This window comes from Protopterus annectens, chromosome 3.part1 (genome assembly GCF_019279795.1).
Source record: "Protopterus annectens isolate FY-2018-M chromosome 3.part1, PAN1.0, whole genome shotgun sequence".
NCBI classification, from domain to species: Eukaryota; Metazoa; Chordata; order Ceratodontiformes; family Protopteridae; genus Protopterus; species Protopterus annectens.
Window position 1 is genome coordinate 865,100,157 of NC_056732.1, and position 20,399 is coordinate 865,120,555.

The window sequence follows — 20,399 nt, forward strand, 5'->3', positions numbered from 1 at the left end:
TAATTCCAGAGTGGGGGATGGTGTTGAAAGACTTGGCGAGATCTAGATAGGCTGTGTGAACCACCTTACCCTCATCTATGGCTTTGGTGACTGCTTCAAAGAAGTCTATCAGGTTTAGGAGACATGATCTGCCTTTTACAAACCCGAAATGGGGGGGGGTCCTGAGTTTGGAGATTACCAATGTCATTGTTTATAAGTTCCATGATGATACGCTCCATAGCCTTGCAAACCAGGCTCGTTAGGCTAATGGGGCGGTAGTTTCTGGGGTCTGTGGTGGCTCCCCCTTTGTTGAGTGGGATAACTGTTGCTGTGCGCCATTCAGTGGGCACATAGCCTGAGGTGAGGCTATGATTGAACATGGTACTTAAGTGGGGTGCCAGTTCATTCTGTAGTCCATGTAGAACACAGCCTGGGATGTATTCAGGTCCAATGGATGCTGTGTTCTTGGCTTTGGATAGTGTGTTTTTTACCTGTGCAGCCGTGATTACAGGAACTTTGCATTCTTCTGGTATAGAGATGGGCCCTTTAGGGGATGACAGAGGGGTAAAGTTAGCACTGAACCTATCTGCCAGGATGTTGGCAATATCAGTTGGTTCTGTATATTTAGTGCCATTGTGCTGTAACTCAGAGCAGATCTGAGTGTTGCCATTGAGATTCTTGACATAGCTACAGAATGCTTTGTGGTTGTCTTTAGAGTCAGTGGCAATTTTGTTTTCATAACTAGCTTTGGAGGATTTTATGAGGGATCTCAACTTCTTACTGAGGCTGACCAGGGAGTTTCCCCAATCATGGGATTTTACTCTTTTTTGCAACAGTTTCTTTCTTCTGTTGTAGAGTGTGTTTATGGCAGGGGACCACCAGATTGGCTTACTTTTTTTGGAGGATAGCATCTTGGTTCTGTTAGGGATTGCACGATCCATGCACTCGTGTAAGTGCTAATAAAGTGCATCTGTGTAGGATTCAGCAGTCATACCTCTATTGTCCGTCAGCATGGGTGTCGTGAAGTTTGCCACTTCTGTTTTAAGAAGCGTGAAATTGGCTTTGGAGATTTTTTTTACTGTGGTTTCCCTAATGGGGGCTGGGGGAGGGATGTGGATGTCTAGGGTGATTAGCTTGTGATCGGATCTGACCAATGAGGAATTGACCTCTGGTGTGGAGCACCGGTTGCCCATGTTGGTAATAACCAGGTCTAGGATATTGCTGTCCCTTGTGGGAGTGTGGATAAGTTGATCCATGGCATTGGAATTTATGAATTCCAGAAAACATTGAGCACAAGAGTTGGTACATGAGTAGTTTTCCCAGTTAATGGTAGGGTAGTTGAAATTGCCCATTATTAGGGTGTTAGGTTGTACTCTAATATTTTCCAGTGTATTAAGAGATGAGGAGTGGGAATCCTGGGGCATGGTGGGGGATCTGTAGCAAGCTACAATTTGGATTGCGGTCTTGCCCAGAGTTAGTTGCACTTGGATAATTTTGGATGCATTATGCTGAGCAACTAGCCTGGAGGTGTGGATATCCTTAATGAATATGGACACGCCTCCGCCTTTAGTGTTTCGGTCCAGGTTAGGTGGCCGAAAGGCGTGGTATGAATTATAGCCTGGTAATGCAGGGGTACTCCTTGGAGCCTTGAACCAGGTCTCTGTCACTGCACAGATGTTGATGTTCTCCATTTTAAGGAGTGCCTCGAGAGAGTGCATTTTGAGGTTTAGACTTCTAGCATTGAGTAGCAATACCCTCAGCTTCTTCTTGCCTGTACCTGTTAGGGTGGTGAATTTGTCATTTGAACCTTGCCTAAAAAAGGCACTATAGGGTTGGCTAGAGCCTTAGCCAGTATCCAGAATCCCAGGGATGACAGGTGCAGGCCATCTCTGGCAAAGCATTGTGGCTTGTCGATCATGTCATCCCAGGCAGACAGATACTGGATCCCCTTAGAATGACACCAGAAGCTTAGCCAATTGTTGAAGTCAATCATTTTGTCCCTGCACTGTGGTATCATTCTGGGTGATGGCAGGATGCTACTCAGGGCTAGGGTCATACCTGCCTAGGCTACAAGATCGGACAGCTCCTCCATGTCCCTTTTCATGTAGTCCAAGGAGGTACATCTCAGGTCATTCACACGAACATGGACAATGACAGAGTCATATTTGTACTTGTTGTGGAGTGACCTGAGTGCATGTGTTATGTGGCGGATCCTGGCACCCAACAGGCAGCTGACAGTAACTTTCTCCTTGTTTAGCCTGGTGAGTGGAACATCAGTGTACCTGACTATAGAGTCACCTATGACTAGAGTGTTGGGTACGTTGTTATGCCTTATGAGCTGTGGTTGAGTGGCACACTGAGTTTGTGGGCTATGTGTCATTTGGGTTGGGTTGGGGGGTGGAGGTTGCTTGTGTTTCTGCTTTGGAGGTCCCTGTTGCTTGGGCAGGTTTTTACTGAGAGCCTCTGCGAATGTAGGTGTGTGTTTTGTGTTTCTATGTGTGTGTTTTGGTGATGTAGGTTTTGAGGGACTATGTGCTGAGTGTGGTGTGGTGTGGTGCAAATGTTTACCTTCTCCTCTTGACTGTCTAGTCCAGTCTTGGGTGAAGAGAGCTTTGCTTCCAGTTTGGATATATAAGTGCATCTCTCACAGGTTGTAGTGTTGGGTGGTAGGAGGAGAGGGTTGTCTGTGTACATAAGGCAACTATTGCATTGCCCCAAGATACCCAGATTCATCAGGTAAACAGGAGAAAACACCGTGAGCTGACCCTTAGACATGCCTGAATATGTGCTTATTTGTTAAGTACTAGAAACTGTTTTCCTCTAGACAGTGAGGAAAGTTGAGTGCTGTAGTAATTTGTAGCTTATTTAGTGCTTACAATAAGTTCTGAACAAGTGCTGAAACAAGAAACTGGCTAGTTCTAAGAAACAAAATTAAGCTAGAAGGCTTCTCTCCAACACAGAAAGGCTTGGGGGCCTAGAAGCCTACAAATAGTCCTGGACACAGCAAATGTATATCCAGGCTAGACTACACACATGAAAGGCAGGAAACAAGCTTAGAATTTTTTTTTTTTTTTAAGTGGAAAGAGAGAAAGGAGTAGCAGAAACTAAGCTGATTGGCCTTCACAAATGTTTTCCCTGAAATGGGTAGAATGAGGTAATGACACTAGACTGGGAGGAGGGTCCCAGATCAAATTTACACTAGGGGCGTGCAACTGCAAAGCCACCAACTATAAAAACACCATACCAGCAGGGAGGAAGGGTGGAAAACAAACTGCAGAAATGTTTCTCACAGCAGAAAAGCAGCAGTGAGCCTTTAAATGAAAGTTTTAAACAGCTAAAGGAGCCTCTAGAAAAAGAGTTTTAACTGCAACAAGTTATCAGAAACAAACAACCCAACAGATGCGTAATAAAAGTGGAAATTTCCAGTTAATAAAGTAACTTTTTAATAAAGTAGTTAGTGAGAAAGTTCATATCTATGGGAACAGGCCCTTTTTTATTGATTTGATGGTTGCAGTGAGAATATAAAGTAATGTCAGGAGCATCTGGTTTGCAACTCTAGGACTGCAGATCATGAGATGTAACTACATTCTTCATCACAAGATGGATAAATGCACAATTGTCTTTCTATTTATTACCAAATTATGTACACTTGTAAATGTTTGTTACTTCTGTATGTGGAGAATTTTTCCTCTGGTCTCTATTGAAAAGGGTCTTTTCTACCAAGTCAGACTAACCCACACAGCAAAAGCACAAAAATATAAATTAAATAAGTAAATAAGTAACGTATTCCTGTTTTCTCCATTATGTTAAATTTTATTTATTTATTGACATTCATTTATCAGGGAGGTTAACCAGCCACTGGGGATGCACAAGCCAGTGCATTTCTTTGTGCCGGTCCCAAGCCTGGATAAATGGGGAGGGTTGCGTCAGGAAGGGCATCCGGCCTAAAATGTTACCAAATCATACATGCGGACAACAGTGCAGATATACATATCAGATCTGTCGAGGCCTGAGTTAACAACGACCGCCAACAGTACTGTTGGCCAACAGGGTGCTGGTGGAAATTGGGCTACTGTTGCCGTAGGAGGAGATGAGGGGGAAGGCATGCCTGAAGGCAGGTAAAGGCTAGGACTGTGGTAGTGAGGGTAGGAACTTTGAATGTTGGCAGTATGACTGGTATAGGAAGAAAGCTAGCTGATATGGTGGACAGAAGCAAGGTTGGTATATTGTGTGTGCAAGAGACCAGATGGAAGGGAGCAAGGCTAGGTGTATTGGAGGTGGGTTCAAATTGTTTTATCATGATATGGATGGGAGGAGAAATGGCGTAGGGGTTATCCTGAAGCAACAGTATGCTAAGAGTGTTTTGGAGGTGAAAAGAGTGTCAGATAGAGTGATGTTTATGAAGCTGGAAATTGATGATGTAATGATGAATGTTGTTAGTGCATATGCTCCACAAGTTGGGTGTGCGGTTGATGAGAAAAAAAAAATTGGAGTGAGTTGGATGAAGTGGTGATGACTGTACCCAAGCATGAGAGAGTGGTGATTGGAGCAGATTTTAATGGGCATGTTGATGAAGGGAACAGAGGGGATGAGGAAGTGATGGGTAGGTATGATGTTAAGCAAAGGAATGCAGGAGGTCAGATGGTAGTGGATTTTTTGAAAAGGATGGACATGGCTGTGGTGAATACATATTTTAACAAGGGGGAGGAGCATAGGGTGACATACAAGAGTGGAGGAAGATGCACACAGGTGGATTATGTTTTATGTACAAGGGGCAGTCTGAAGGAGATTGGAGACTGTACAGTGGTGGCTGGGGAAAGTGTAGTTAGGCAGCATAGGATGGTGGTTTGTAGGATGACATTGGTGATCAAGAAGAGGAGGAGGAGTGTGAGGGCAGCACCAAGGATCAAATGGTGGAAATTTAAAAAGAGTAATTGTGAGGTGGAGTTCAGGGAAGAGTTAAGACAGGCACTGGGTGGCAGTGAAGAGTTACCGAATAGCTGGGTAACTACAGCAGAGCTAGTAAGGGAAATGGCTAGAAAGGTGCTTGGTGTGACATCTGGAAAGAGGAAGGAGGACAAGGAGACCTAGTGGTGGAATGAGGAAGTACTGGAGAGTATACAGAGAAAGAAGTTGGGGAAGAAAAAGTGGGATTGTCAGAGAGATGAAGAAAGTAGACAGGAGTATAAGGAGGTGAGGTGGATGGCAAAGAGAGAGGTGGCAAAGGCTAAGGATAAGGCATATGAAGAGTTGTATGAAAGTCCTGACACTAAGGAGGGAGAAAAGGACTTGTACCAATTGGCTAGACAGAGGGCCTGATCTAGTAAAGATGTGCAGCAGGTAAGGGTGATAAAGGATAATGAGGGAAATGTACTCATAAGCAAGGAAAGTGTGTTGAGCAGATGGAAAGAGTACTTTGAGGGGTTGATAAATGAAGAGAATGAGAGGGAGAGAAGGTTGGATGATGTGGGGATAGTGAATCATGAAGTACAATGGATTAGCAAGGAGGAAGTAAGGATAGTTATGAAGAGAATGAAGAATGGAAAGGCTGTTGATCCAGATGACATACCTGTGGAAGCATGGAGGTGTTTAGGTGAAATGGCAGTGGAGTTTTTAACTAGATTGTTTAATGAAATCTTGGAAAGTGAGAGGATGCCTGAGGAATAGAGAAAAGTGTTTTGGTACCAATTTTTAAGAATAAGGGTGATGTGCAGAGCTGTAGTAACTACAGAGGGATTAAATTGATCAGTCACAGCATGAAGTTATGGAAAGAGTAGTGGAAGCTAGGTTAAGAAGGGAGGTGATGATTAGTGAGAAGCAGTATGGTTTCATGCCAGGGAAAGAGCACTGCTGATGTGATGTTTGCTCTGAGATTGTTGATGGAGAAGTACAGAAAAGGTCAGAAGTAGATGCATTGTGTCTTTGTGGAGTTAGAGAAAGCATATGACAGGGTGCCTAGAGAGGAGTTGCCGTATTGTATGAGGAAGTCGAGAGTATCAGAGAAGTATGTAAGAGTGGTACAGGATATGTATGAGGGTAGTGTGACAGCAGTGGGAGTGATGGATGCATTTAAGATGGAGGTGTGATTGCATCAATGATCAGCTCTGAGCCCTTTCTTATTTGCAATGGTGATGGGCAGGTTGACAGATGAGATCAGACAGGGGTCCTCGTGGACTATGATTTTTGCAGATGATATTGTGATCTGTAGTGAGAGTAGGGAACAGGTGGAGGAGACCATGGAGAGGTGGAGATATGCTCAAGAGAGAAGAGGAATGAAGGTCAGCAGGACCAAGAATATATGTGTGTGAATGAGAGGGAGGATAGACGAATGGTGAGGATGCAGGGAGTAGAGGTGGTGAAGGTGGATGAGTTTAAATACTTGGGATAAATAGTTCAGAGTAATGGTGAGTGTGGAAGAGAGGTGAGGAAGAGAGGTGAAGAAGAGAGTACAGGCAGGATGGACTGGGTGGAGATGAATGTCAGGAGTGATTTGTGATAGACGAGTACCAGTAAGAGTGAAAGGGAAGGTCTACAAGAGGGTAGTGAGATCAGCTATGTTATATGGGTTGGAGACAGTGGCATTGACAAAAAGGCAGGAGTCAGAGCTGGACATGGCAGAGTAAAAGATGTTAAGATTTGTACTGGGTGTGATGGAGGGTGGACAGGATTAGGAATAAGTATATTAGAGGGTCAGCCCAGGTTGGAAGGTTTGGAGACAAAGCCAGATAGGCAAGCTTACGTTGGTTTGGAAATGTGCTGTGGAGGGATGCAGAGTATATTGGGAAAAAGATGCTAAAGATGAAGCTGCCAGGTAACAGGAAAAGAGGAAGGCCTAAGATAAGGTTTATGGATATGGTGATAGAGGACATGCAGGTGGTTGGTGTGACAGAGCAAGATGCAGAGGACAGGAAGAAATGGAAACAGATGATCTGCTGTAATGACCCCTAACAGGAGCAGCCAAAAGGAGAAGAAGATTTGTTTATTAGGGAGGTCCAACTGGATAATAAATACTCATCTGCAGCAGAGGCCCAGAGAGAGAGAAGCTCCAGAGAGTTAACTGACATCAAATAAAACAGCAATATAGCTGTAATTAAAAAGCATGTATACATACAATTTGACAGTGGAATACATAGGGTATAATAAAGCATGAGGATACACCAGTGATATAATAACAAAAAATACAATTAAATACGGTAGTTCACATCATTTTCATTTTTCTGTTATTTCAAATGGATACTTACATTTAGCCAACAGGTTTGCTTTCTGCCGATAGGATCAAGAGTAGCACTTTGTTTCCTGCTCTGTACCCATTGCCTTGCATTTATGTGTCTTACGTGTTGCCTGGGCTGTTTTCATGGTTCTTGAATGAAGGGCATCATCACTGTCAGCCTATCTGGTAACTTTTAAATTGGGTGTCTCTCTGTTCTGAGGTTCCTTGATAATACAAACCAAAGGGCAATGAATCCAAGTAAAGAAGCTGGATTGGACCCACTTACAAGTTCACACAAATTGCAGATAAGAGACTCAATCAAGATGTGACAAAATCCACGTTATTCAATCCAGTAAAACAAATCCACAAAAGATATTCACAGAAGATAAATGCTTCCGTCTAGACTTTATCAGATAACTTATCACAAATGGGTACTTTCTTTTATAATAACTCAACCGGAAGTGATGCAAATAATTAAAACAATTAAGTAAGTAAATAAGTAAAAATCAGTACAAGCACAATGTTAGCAGTCCTAAAAGTGAATACGTACAAATAGCCTATTGTCAGATAACACACAACCCCCAATAACTACACAATAAATACAAAATAAATATATGTCATGAAAGATAAAATGCGTATGAAAGATATTAAATATAAATATATATAAAATATATTTAAAATCAATATGATTTTGAAACTATATAAATATATAAAATTGTATTAAATTACTATATTGTTCAGTGAATACTAGGGAGGTATTGTTACCTCTCTAGTGCCTTTAATTTCAGTATGGGGCTAATAGCAATATATTAATTTAGACCTGGCCAGTTCCCTGCATTTAAACGTAACTGCCAATATAGTTCTCTTTTTTCCAACAATAATGACCAAGCCCCTCCTCTTATATCAATGATAATACTGTCTATAATAAAAAATGTAATTTATCGTTAGTGTTCTCCATTATGTGCTTACTTAAAGCGTTGGTCTCTTTTTCATTTTTAATATCATATAAATGTTCATATATGCAGTTTTTTAACTTCCGGTCAGTCTTGCCAATATAATAACAAGAGCAGACTGTACACATAGCACAATGATGAATCTTCTCTGAACAACAATTATATTTCTGGTTGATCCTAATTTCCATATCGTTAATGCAAAATGTGTTACCCTTTTTTATGTGTCTGCAGTAGTTGCATCTACCACATTTGTGCATAGAACCAGGCCTATGGTTAAGATACATATTTCTAGTCTAAAAAATGTTTTTCAAATTCTTTCCTTTTCTGTAGACTTTAGTAGGTTGTAAGCCTACTAATGATCTAATGTTCTTCTCATGTCTAAGGATAGACCATTTTTTTTACTAAAATATCCCTTAAAATAAAACTGTCTTGTGTAAGAACAGTAATAAAAGAGCTTCAAATCTCTACCTTCTTCAATAGTATTAGTGTCATCATTATTAATAGATGGAGCATTAATAGTAACATCACTTGAAAGTAGGGGTAAGTAAAAAACGCTCTCCCTCTTATTGGCAACCTCAATCATAATGTCACTGCTAAATTTAAAAGGGTAACCTCTTTTCAAAAACATATGTTTTAGATTATCACATTCGTTCAAAAATTCATCTATAACAGACACCATATGTGCTGCATGCATGAATTGGCCCTTTACAATTGCCTTCGTTTGTTTCACAGGGTCGGTGCTAGAGAAGGGCAATAAAGAATTAGAATACATACTTTTTCTGAAAATCTTTGAAACTTTTCATTATGATAATCCTTTACCAAATGAACATCTAAAAAAGAAATCATGTTGAGGTCACTGGTATATGTAAACTTTAAAAAATCTGTGGTAGTTTCTGTGTAAGCAATAAAATCATTAATAACTTCATTAGGTCCCTCCCATAGAACAAACATATCATCCAAAAACCTAGTACTTCATATGCCTAAAATAACATAAGGGAAATAAAAATGTTTTCTCCCATTGCTTAACACCAATGTTGGTATAGAGATCACTACATGAAGAGCCCATGGCCATTCACTCTTGTTGTAAATATATTTCTTTGTTAAACAATATAAAATTATTTTTAAGAACCATTTCAATCAATTGTGTATAGACCAAAACATCAACGTGTGCAATACCTTTTTCATGGAGAAATTCTGTAAACCAATCTAACCCTATATCATGGGGTATAACTGAATATAAGTCCTTGATGTCAATGGTTATGAAAATGTAAGTGTCTTTCAAAGGTATTTTATCTATAGCTTCTCAAAAACTCCATGAGTCTTTAGAAACATGTGTCTCATTGAACACGTATTCCTTTAACGTATTATCAAAATATTTTTCCAAGGGGTGGATATTGGAGCCCTTAGAGTCTATAGGGTGCATGGGGGGTTGAATCATATTCTTGTGCAGTTTTGGTAATCCAAACATAACAGATAATCTGGGATAGGTAACAGATAAGTAGTTAAGAACATCTATGGATATTGATCCTTCAATGAAAAGATATTGAAGTGCATTTCTTATTTTATTGTATGAAACATTTAATTCATTTACAGAAGATTTTGTGTAAGCTTTTCTTTCTAAGATAAATAACATATTTTTGTTATAATCCTCATAATTCATTAAGAGTATACCTCCCCCTTTATCTGGTTTCATAATTCTAGTTGTATGTGAAAAATTCTTTATTTCACCAATTACCTTTTTCTCACTGAAATTAATATTCTTATTAGAAAATTTAGAATTACGTCTATCCAGTTCACAAATGTTCTCATATAATTGGATGATAGGGTAAAGTGGGGGATTGTAGGTGCTAGAAATAGCCAAAGGGTTAACAAAGATTATAGAGGAAGAGTTTTTAAAAATAATTTTCAAATTTAATTTGCATGTATACATTCTCGAATCCATTAGGGTATTGGAAATATCCAGGGATTGTGGGGGTACAAAAGTAAACTCTTTAGCAAACTGACCACAGGTTCAGAATTAATCTCAGTGCTAGGAAAATTGTATGCATTGAAATCACCTAAGGTATTGGTAATGGTATGACAGGGAGGAAGTAAATGGTCTAAAACATGGTTGGGGGTATCAAGTGATGCATTCAAGTTGTCGGGTATAGACACAATTAAATTCTGTTGTTTCATGTCTGAGAATGGAACCTCTTCCCCCCTCTGTTCACCATCCGTCCCATGTTCCAATGATTGTATGTGTTCACCGGAGCCATCTCCCAATTGCTGTTCACTGGTGGGCCCTTGTTCCTCAGGTGCTCTGAGTGTCTTAGTGGTGGGAACTCCTCTGGGTCTAAAAAAAATCTGCTCAGAATTACTAGATGTGGGATTACTTAAATTATTAGCATTACTATTATTAGCTGAATTTGAATTAGAATTGGTAAATTTGTTGCTCCATTCCTGTGAAGGTGGGGGCCTATGATATGCTAAACCATTACCATAATCAGTTCGATCTCTTGTTAGTTTTTTTATCTTTCTAGCCTTAATAGAGTTCACAAGTTTGTCCATGCTTTTAAATATTCGCAAATGCTCATATTTATACTTGCCATAGTGCAAATGACCACAAATGATTTTATCTAGTTCAGAAACAGAGGCAGTCAATTCATTAATTAAAACATCACTGTACTTAATTAAATGCATGTATTCTACACCATTCTTATCAAACAAAGCAATCAGTTCTTTAAATGAATCAGAATTATACTGTAAGCCACTTGGATAGTGACACATTCTTAGACCTTTTGGCAATATATTTTCTCTTATACATTCCATAAAATATGCATTATCAAGCTGAAGTCACTTGATTTTGGATAGTTTATAGTCAAACAAATCAAATAAAGATGGTAAGTCATTATTACCATTGGTCGTCATAGGTCCTTCAGTATCACCAAAGGAAATGGTCTTTGAAAGCCAGTCCTGTAAAGCTGGAACAGTAGCTGCTGTTGAAGAAGTCTCTCATATTTGAAGAATGCATTGTCCGCATGGTATGGATGAATTAAAACTGCCAACCCCATTGGAAATAATAGAAACATTGCTGCTAGTAGGACGCTGAGTGTTATTTTCAAAGTTAATGTTACATAAAACAGACAGCAAACTTGTGGACGCCGTTTCCGCTCCACCAGATGCTTGCAAGTGTGGTCTGATATCAGAAGGTGGTTTATTAAGTTGAGCATTGACTTTAAGTAAAAGGGACTGCATGACTGAGCTTAAAGTAAGCACAGTCTGTTGTAATATCTCAAGATACAGATTCTGGGTAAGGAGTGGAGCCGATAAATCCTCACTATCTTCACTGGCCATTTCAAACTGCTAAATAGTAAAACAAAACACAAACCAAACCAAAGGACAAATAATCCAAGTGAAGAAGCTGGATTGGACCCACTCACAAGTTCACACAAATTACAGATAGGAGACAATTGAGATGTGACAAAATCCACTTTATTCAATCCAGTAAAACAAATAACAAAAGATATTCACAGAAGATATAAAATGAGAATTTCAGTGTCTGTGGACACTGAAGTAGCTAGGGGTGCAAGAAACAATGTAGGGGGTGTGTAACAAGTTCTGTCACACACCCCCTGCATTGTAAAAGTGCCATATGGCCATAGCCATGAACTGAACAGGTGTATGCAGAGTCCCCATATGCCTGCCTCACATACTTCTCAACCCCCTACAGCAATAAAGCTGTACAAAGCCATAAATAATGGGGGACAAAGCCACACAAATAGGGACATTCTCTAAATATTGCACTAAGAAACCTAGAAAGCTGATAGAATAAAAGGTATGCAGTAGCCCGGTCTTCCTGAAGGGTATGAAGACTAAAACAGAAATGTCTGCCATATGAAATTGCTGTATGGCCATAGCCGTTAACTGTACAGGTTGCTTCAGAATGCCTAGATGCATGTCTCACATGCTTCTCAACTTCCTAGAGCAAGAAAGCTGTACAAAGCCATAAATAATGGGGGGGGGGGGCACAAAGGCACACAAATAGGGACATTCTCTAAATATTCACTGAGAAAACCAGAAAGCTGATAGAATAAAAGGTATGCAGTAGCACAGACTTCCAGAAGGGTATGAAGACCGAAACACAAATGTCTGCAATATGAAATTGCCATATGACCATAGCCGTTAACTGTACAGGTTTCAGCAGAAAGCCCAGATGTCTGCCTCACATACTTCTCAACATCCTAGAGCAAGAGGGATGTACAAAGCCATAAATAATGGGAGGACAAAGGCACACAAATGGGGATGTATTTGAAATATTGCTCTGACAAACCCGGAAAGCTGACAGATTTAAAGGTATACATTAACACAAACCTGCTGAAGGGTATGAAGACTGAAACACAAATGTCTGCCATCTGAAAGTGATGTATGGCCAAAGCCCTCAACTGTACACGTGTCTTCAAATGCCCAGATGCCTGCCTCACATACCTGTTAACCTACTAGAGTAACAAAGCTGTACAAGGCCATAAATAATTAAAAATATATTTTTTTCCATACTAAGGTATGCTTAAGCATAGCTGAGTGGGTGTGCACATTATGGCCTTCTGCCCAGCATTGTTTAAACACCCCATAGAAGATAAATAAAAATATACAGCTGAGATCCTAGTGCTGGGATGGTGTAGTGGTTAAAGTCCTGGCTGTGTATGCAGGCTTTCATGCTTCGAGTACCAAAACAGGCATTTCATTTTTACATAAGAAAGCAGGGTTAAAATTATTTTTTTCTTTTTTAAATGGTGTAGCAATTGATATTTGTCATCCAGGGTAGAGTAGCTGGTCTAAAATGGAAGTGTGAGTGCATATAACATGTGAAACCACCCATGTATATACAAGTGTTCCTTACAGTACAGTCACACCCCTCAGTAATGTAATGAAAGCAGATAGAGGGACGTCATGTAAAGTAAATCATATATACTTACTAAATGAAGTCATTAGTCTGATATTTCTAAAAATTAAAAAATGAACAATGGTTAGCAGTGCTCAGCTATGCTTAGCCATTTTAAGCATTGCTTAGACGTAAATGCTAAGCAGCAGTCAGCTCAGCTAAGTGAATTTACACAGTGTTAAGCAGTGCTCAACAATTTCCCATTTAAGCATTGTTAAAATTGGCTTACCAGGTTTACACACCTGTAAGCTGTGCTCAACTTTTTCAAAATTGACTAATGACAACAAAGGGCAGGGGTATGGCCTTATTTAAACCACACAGATGAGAACACAGCCAGTACCTGTTATAGTTCAACCTGTGCAGGAACCATGGCTGGCATAGGTGAGGGTTCACACTTTAGGGCATAGCGGTGGGGCATCCTGGAGTTGAGGGTGATGGCTGGACTCCTCATAAGTAACCAAGACAAGAGACTACTGCAGGGCCAGTACCAGGGCTCTGAGTATAAAGTGGAGGCCATGGACTGTCTCGCCTGTGATCTCGCCAGTGCTACTGGCATCCTTCCCACTAGTGAGCAGGTCCGGCACCACTATGCCAACCTACAGCAGAGGAAGGGGTGCTCTTGGACCAGTGGATCCAAGATGCTAGGGACAACCATGCTGCAGCAGTTTGTAAGTATCACAGATATAAATGTACCAAATTCTAGCCTGAAGATGTGATAAACAGGTATGCATAATGTTTGTTTTCCTCCACTACAGCTGCAATAGAGAGAGCTAGTAACATTGAAGCCCATGGATACAGACTGCTGAGGCTGTGCTGAGAGGCTGGTGAGTAGATATCTATCTTGCAGTATATTGTGCAAATAACTAAAACGGTGTACATCATTTACTGCTAGTAGAATTACTGTTACTGTGTTAACTGAATAAATAAAGTTTGTCTGACTAATATTGATTTGTAATAAACATCTATAACAAAAAAACTGTTGTGTTTACTCTGTTATGTTGTTGTAGACTTAGAACGAAGCTGTAATGCAAGATATAAATGAAATGTGAAATATATACTGCACTAAGCCCTGAACCCTGAATAGCAATGTGTGATGTATCAAAGTGTGTTCCATGCAGCACTGCCTTGTGTTAACCTTTGCTTTCCAGATTGTAGTAATCCAAAGAATTAATGCAAAGTACACTATCTGTCATGCATGCATAACAGGATTACAAGTTCAGACTGTCTAACCAAGAGACTATTAGGCAGAAAATGGTGAAAATTAAGCATCAGCTCTCCAGTAGCTCAGTGTGATGAGAAATTACTTAATTGTTAGTTTTGCACACCCACACACAGTTCGAATCCAGGGAGTGGTACTAACATGTGTGCATATCTACACACAAGGAATCAGGAATAAATGTAAAAACAGTCAGGTAGTGTTAACAGATATCCCCACAGGTTTTACAGGTAAAGAAATGTTGGTATTAGCTGTATGAAGGATATACTAATAAACTGTGTAGAACTGTTCAACTGTCCCACCACATGCCTGCAAATGACAGCAGGATAGGTACATACAACATGCACTCTTTCCGATACATGTCTGTCAAGTGTCATGCTGTCATGGCTAGTGGCCACTGCTGTCAAAAACCCTGGACACAGATAGGAAACCATTTGAAGTATGCCAGTAGCACACTCATATAACAGCAATTCAGGATACCCCTCCTGTGCCAGATATGTAACCCTGACATGTACGAGTCCCCTCTAGTCATGTACCCAGAGTTGTCAAAGTTTGCCCCATACCATTCCAGGCTGACAGCTTAATATGTGCTACAGAAGCTATGGGCAATAGGTAGATATAAAGTGAGGGCAGACCCATAGAGTATTGAGCAGTATGGTTGTGGAAAATAGAAGCATAAACAGTTGTTAATGGACTTTTTGTCTCTCACCCACCCCTTATCTGGATCAATACTATAATTCATATACTACAGGTATGTTGTTCTCCAAAGCGAATGTTGGGACTTGTGTTCTATTATTGTTCATATATTTGATTGGTTGGATGTTAACATACCTTGTTCAAATACCATTGTTGGTGGCCTGTTGCAGTCAATGTTACTGGCATGCTGTTATGATGCATACTGTTGTTCCATTTATGCATGTGTTCTGTTTGTTATGCAACTGTTTCATATTGGTTTTATGGGGTTAATTGGAACACCCACGCATGCTGTTATAACTAATCTTGAAATGTGTTGTTCATGACTAACCAACATATTTTGTAGAACTTCAACACCATATCATGTTTGGGAAGGCAGATCCTGGTGGATCCACCTGTCCCACCTCATTTGGCCAAGGCACCAGGCCACAGCACATCTAGGACCCAACCTGGGACTTCCTTGTCCATTGGTCCTGCACCACCTTCGGGTGGAACTGCCTCAGGGGACAGGGCACATCCCCCCTTGGGGGCAGGCATAGACAGGATCCTGTCACCCGCAGTCAGTTCCGTAGTATGGTGTGCAGCATAATCCAAACCGAGTTGGATAACCGGCTGTGCCAGATGGAGGGCAGCCTGGCACACCTCGAGGGACAGGTTGCCCCTCCTGTCAAGCCTGAAAAAACCCAATGCTCTGCACGTACGGAGAATGTACGGCCAAACCATACACAGTAGAAACACCAGTGGCCAGCACAGAGTACACCAAGCACTATTATATAATAATTATGACATAAATACTTTATTCAGACTGGTTTCGGCTAACCAGCTTTCTTCAGTGAAAAAGCATTTTACAAATATTCCATTACATTTCAATATATAAACTCCCACAACCAATAGACGTGGTCCAAACAAAATACTACAAATAAATTAAATATTAATGAAACAACATTGTGAATCAAAAAATTAATATAAATAATAAATATAAATACAAGAATTACACAAAATACTAAAAAATATTTATATACAAAGGTTTATAAACATACTGTATATAAATATAATATATATATGATGAATATATAAAAAAACAATGATATGTGGTATACATCATAAATGGTCATTAAGTCCAAGAGAAAATAATGCTCCTAAATTGATAATCCATATTTCTCTTTATGATTTAGAATGGTATGCCAACCTTGCTGATTACTCCTATCACCAATGATTCTGTCTATTACCATGAATCTAAATTCGGCACTAGGATGTTTGATGGTATGTCTATATAGGTCATTCATCTCCCTTTTGTTACGGACATCACTTCTATGTTCTGACATCCATATTCTCAATGATCAGGATGTTTGGCCCACATAGAAGGCAGAACATTTACATGTGGCCAGATATATAATCCAGCTACTAGCACAATTACCAAGCACCTTTAGATCATACACCGGATTGGTATTAGCACTGGTAAATTGTTTAAGTTTACCCACAAATTAACATGACCCATAATGTCTACAAGGAAACATTCCCAATAACTGATCCCCCAACATTGTCAGTTGTTTGTACACTGCTCCTCCACTCTCTTTATGTTAAAAGTGTGAGAAATGCGCACCTAAAATCCTCCCATGTCTGTAAGAAAATTGACATCTAGGGCCCAGGCATCCTCTAAGTTGGTCATTGGCCATAAGAATGTTCCAATGTGTATCAATTACATTTCTGATGATGTTGTTATTACGTCCATAAGTGGTTACGAATTAAGATTTTCACCCACTTGTGTTAGCTTATGTTGTTTGTATTCCAACAATGTGTCTCTATCTTGAGCACAACTCCAATTACTGGCAAGTGCAATATCTGACTCACTATATCCCCTATCCAAGAATCTGTTACATAAATCCTGTCTGGCATATTCAAATTCCCATGTAGAGGAACTAATTCTTTTGATGCGCATACATTGTGATTTTGGAATATTGCGGATGGTGTGGCGGGGAAGCATACTAGATGCATGAAGCAGGCTATTGTGTTGTGGATATTTAAGAAATGCTTTAGTACTAAGGGTATGATCCTCATTCCGATATACAGTCACATCTAAAAATTAATGATATTCAGAAACAAATTTCCCTAAAGGAAATTATTGAAAAAATTAAAGAAAGCAAAAATAACAAATCGCCAGGCATAGATGGTATTATTAATGAAATATATACAATTTTACCATCCTCTGCTATATCAGTCTTACATAAGGCTCTGAATTAATCATACTTACAAGGTAGAATTTCACCTTCATGGAGATATTCATTAATTACCCCTATACTAAAAGAAAATAAAAATTCTCATTTGTGCAGTTCATATAGGCCAGTTTCTTTGATTAATAATGATTATAAAAATGTAATGTCTATTTTAGTTAATAGATTTAAGAAATCACTAACACATCTCCTCACTGAAGATTAAATGGGATTTATTTATAATAGACATACTCAGGACAACATTCAAAGAACCCTAGCCACCATAGATATCTTAAATAGAGATAATCAAGAAGCTCTTATAATCACCCTCGATATTGAAAAAGCCTTTGACTCATTAAATTGGAATTTTCTTTTTAAAATTCCTGAATCATATAAGTTCCCTATCCAATTCATTACTTTTATAAAAAAATATTTATAATAATAATTTAGCCTATGCAAAATTAGGACCATTTACGTCTGAATCTATTGAAATTACTAAAGGTACCAAACAAGGATGCTCAATGTCCCCAATTTTATTTTCATTAGTAATAGAACCTTTTTCTTTGGCAATCCATTCTAATTCCAAAATTAAAGGCTTTAATATATATCTAATCAATTTGACTCTAAGATAATGCTATTTGCAGATGATATCTTACTTACTTTAATAAACTCAGAAGAATCCTTACAAGAATTAGATTTATTAGTTAAAACATTTTACTGTATCTCAGGATTAAAAATTAGCAGTTCTAAATCTAACCACATTCTATTAAATAAAACAAAACTCAATGATAACACTAAATCAACTATAAATTGAATAATTGGGAAGCAGGTCTCTCCTTTAAAATATCTAGGGATTGTACTATGTGAAAATATTGATTTAACTTTAAATACAAGTTTAAATACAAACTATAACAACATTGTGAATGTATTAAAAACTCTTACAGAGAAATGGAATAAATTACATTTAAATTTTGAAGATTGGCTACAATTAATTAAAATGATTCTGTTACCAAAATAAATTACATTGCTTTATCTATTCCTATATTACCCAGTAAAAGTGTTTAAAGAGAAATAAATAAAACTATCTTAAAATTTTTATGGCATGCAAAAAAAAAAAAAAATAGAATAGCTTTATAAAATCATATTAGACCCTGGGAGCTTGCAGGACTAAATTTTCCAAATTTAGAATCCTATATTAAAGCTTCTAATCTCAAAACAATCTTAAATTGGATTGATCCAAAATTTTCTTCAGCTTGGAAATCCCTACACACAACTATTATTCTAAATGAAAATAAATTAATAAAAAATGTGGAACTAAATAATCTGAGTAACAAACTTTGGTATGCACTTTGTGTCAATATAGAATATAATATTATTAAACCCACAAATCTAAATTATATAAACTATATTTACAATACTTTTAGAAGTTTTGTTAACAGCAATATTGGTATTCAACTATGGATGCAGTTACTATTCCCCTTTAAAATTACAAAAAAACTTTTTTAATAATATCAGCGCAGATACTCTTAGTAATTGGGAAGGGAAAAATTTACATGCTGGTATCATTGCACAATGAACTTAGTTACCCTGGATGCACAGCATTTAATTAATACATTTAATTTATCAAAATCAGATTGGTTACCTCTCAACAGCTTACTTCCATTTACTCAAGAGCTATGCAATAAAGAATTCTTCCTTTAAATCCTCGCCCAAATTTATACTTCTTATACATGAAATACTACATGGAGAATTTAATTGGAAAAAATTAATTTCAAAACTTTACAAAATCATTATTAGCTATAAAACTATTCCTAATCAGAAATTTTGGGATTTTATTACTAAAGATTATACATTGTCCCTAACCTCTGAGAATATGACTAATCTTTTACATTCCATTAAATTAACTTCTAATTTACAAGTTTGGAAGATTTTTTTTACTGGAAATTCTTGCATAGAGCTTTCTATGCTCCTAGTAAAATTGCTAAATGTAATCTTTCTAAAGAGGTAACATGTTGGAGATGCTCTCTAAAATGCAAGGCTGATTGGTCTCATATATTTTATGAATGTTCTCTCATTAAGAAATTTTGGGAAGATATTGGTAATTTCCTTCAAGCTATCTTTACTGATTCATTTATATAATCAAAATCCTTAATTTTTTTGAATGTAAATGAATCTATTACAATGAATAACAAAAATAAATATCTTCTTTAGACAATTTTGGCAGTAGCCAAAAAATGCATTAAAAGAAGATGGAAATCATCCTCCATTTCAACCTTCGAAGACTTCATGATCCTATTAGATGAAGTAGCATCAACGGAAATAAAAGCTAAAGAATTAAGAATTTTTCATAGAAAATGGACTAATAATCCTTGGGAGAAAGTTCTCTCTCTTATTAAGACAATGAATCCAGATATACTTTCATCTAATTAATCAAATTGGAAGCAATAATTGTTGAATATTGTATAACCTTCTTTATATGTTTATATTATTTTGCTATCCCCTTCTCTTTTGCTCTTTAGGCCTTTGTAAATTTTGTACATAGTTTTTCACAATTTGTCATTTAAATTGTAAAATTATTTTTTTCTCTATCGTTATTGGAAAATTAAATAAATTAAAAAAAGGTGTTTACCCCCCCCCCATGTGTCATATACTGCTCCTGTCTGGTGTCTTGTCTGTCTTGCCTGCCTGCAAATGTAACCTATCCTACCCAACCTACTTCCGAAAACATGCATGCAGCCCTTCCTCAACATCCCACTCTCACCTTAAAAAGAAAAAAGAGGCATTCCCCATACATAGCTCTACATTTCACCCTCATGTACAGTGAAACTAATCAATCTACCCACAGATCATTCTGCAAATGTCTGTCACCAACACCCCTCCCTGTGGGGTTTGAGGTGGTAAATTCCAAATTCTACACATTTTTTACAGCTGTTGCTACAGAAGAAATGTAGAACTATGGTCCTTTCCTACACCTGTCCTGCACATTCCTAGCTGGTTTTTCTAATGTTTTACCCTCTGCTTGCTCCGATTTCACCACTTTCCTATCACATTTTTTTTTCTTTTGTTTATTTAAAATTAGAGCAGGTGAAAGTGGGAGTAAGCAGTGCTAAGTGAAGCTAAGAAGACTTAACCGTCAGTTAGCATCACCTGGCTCTGTGCAAACCAGCACAAACCCACTTACAACTGCTTGAAAGTGCCTTAATCACTCTGTCTCCATCAG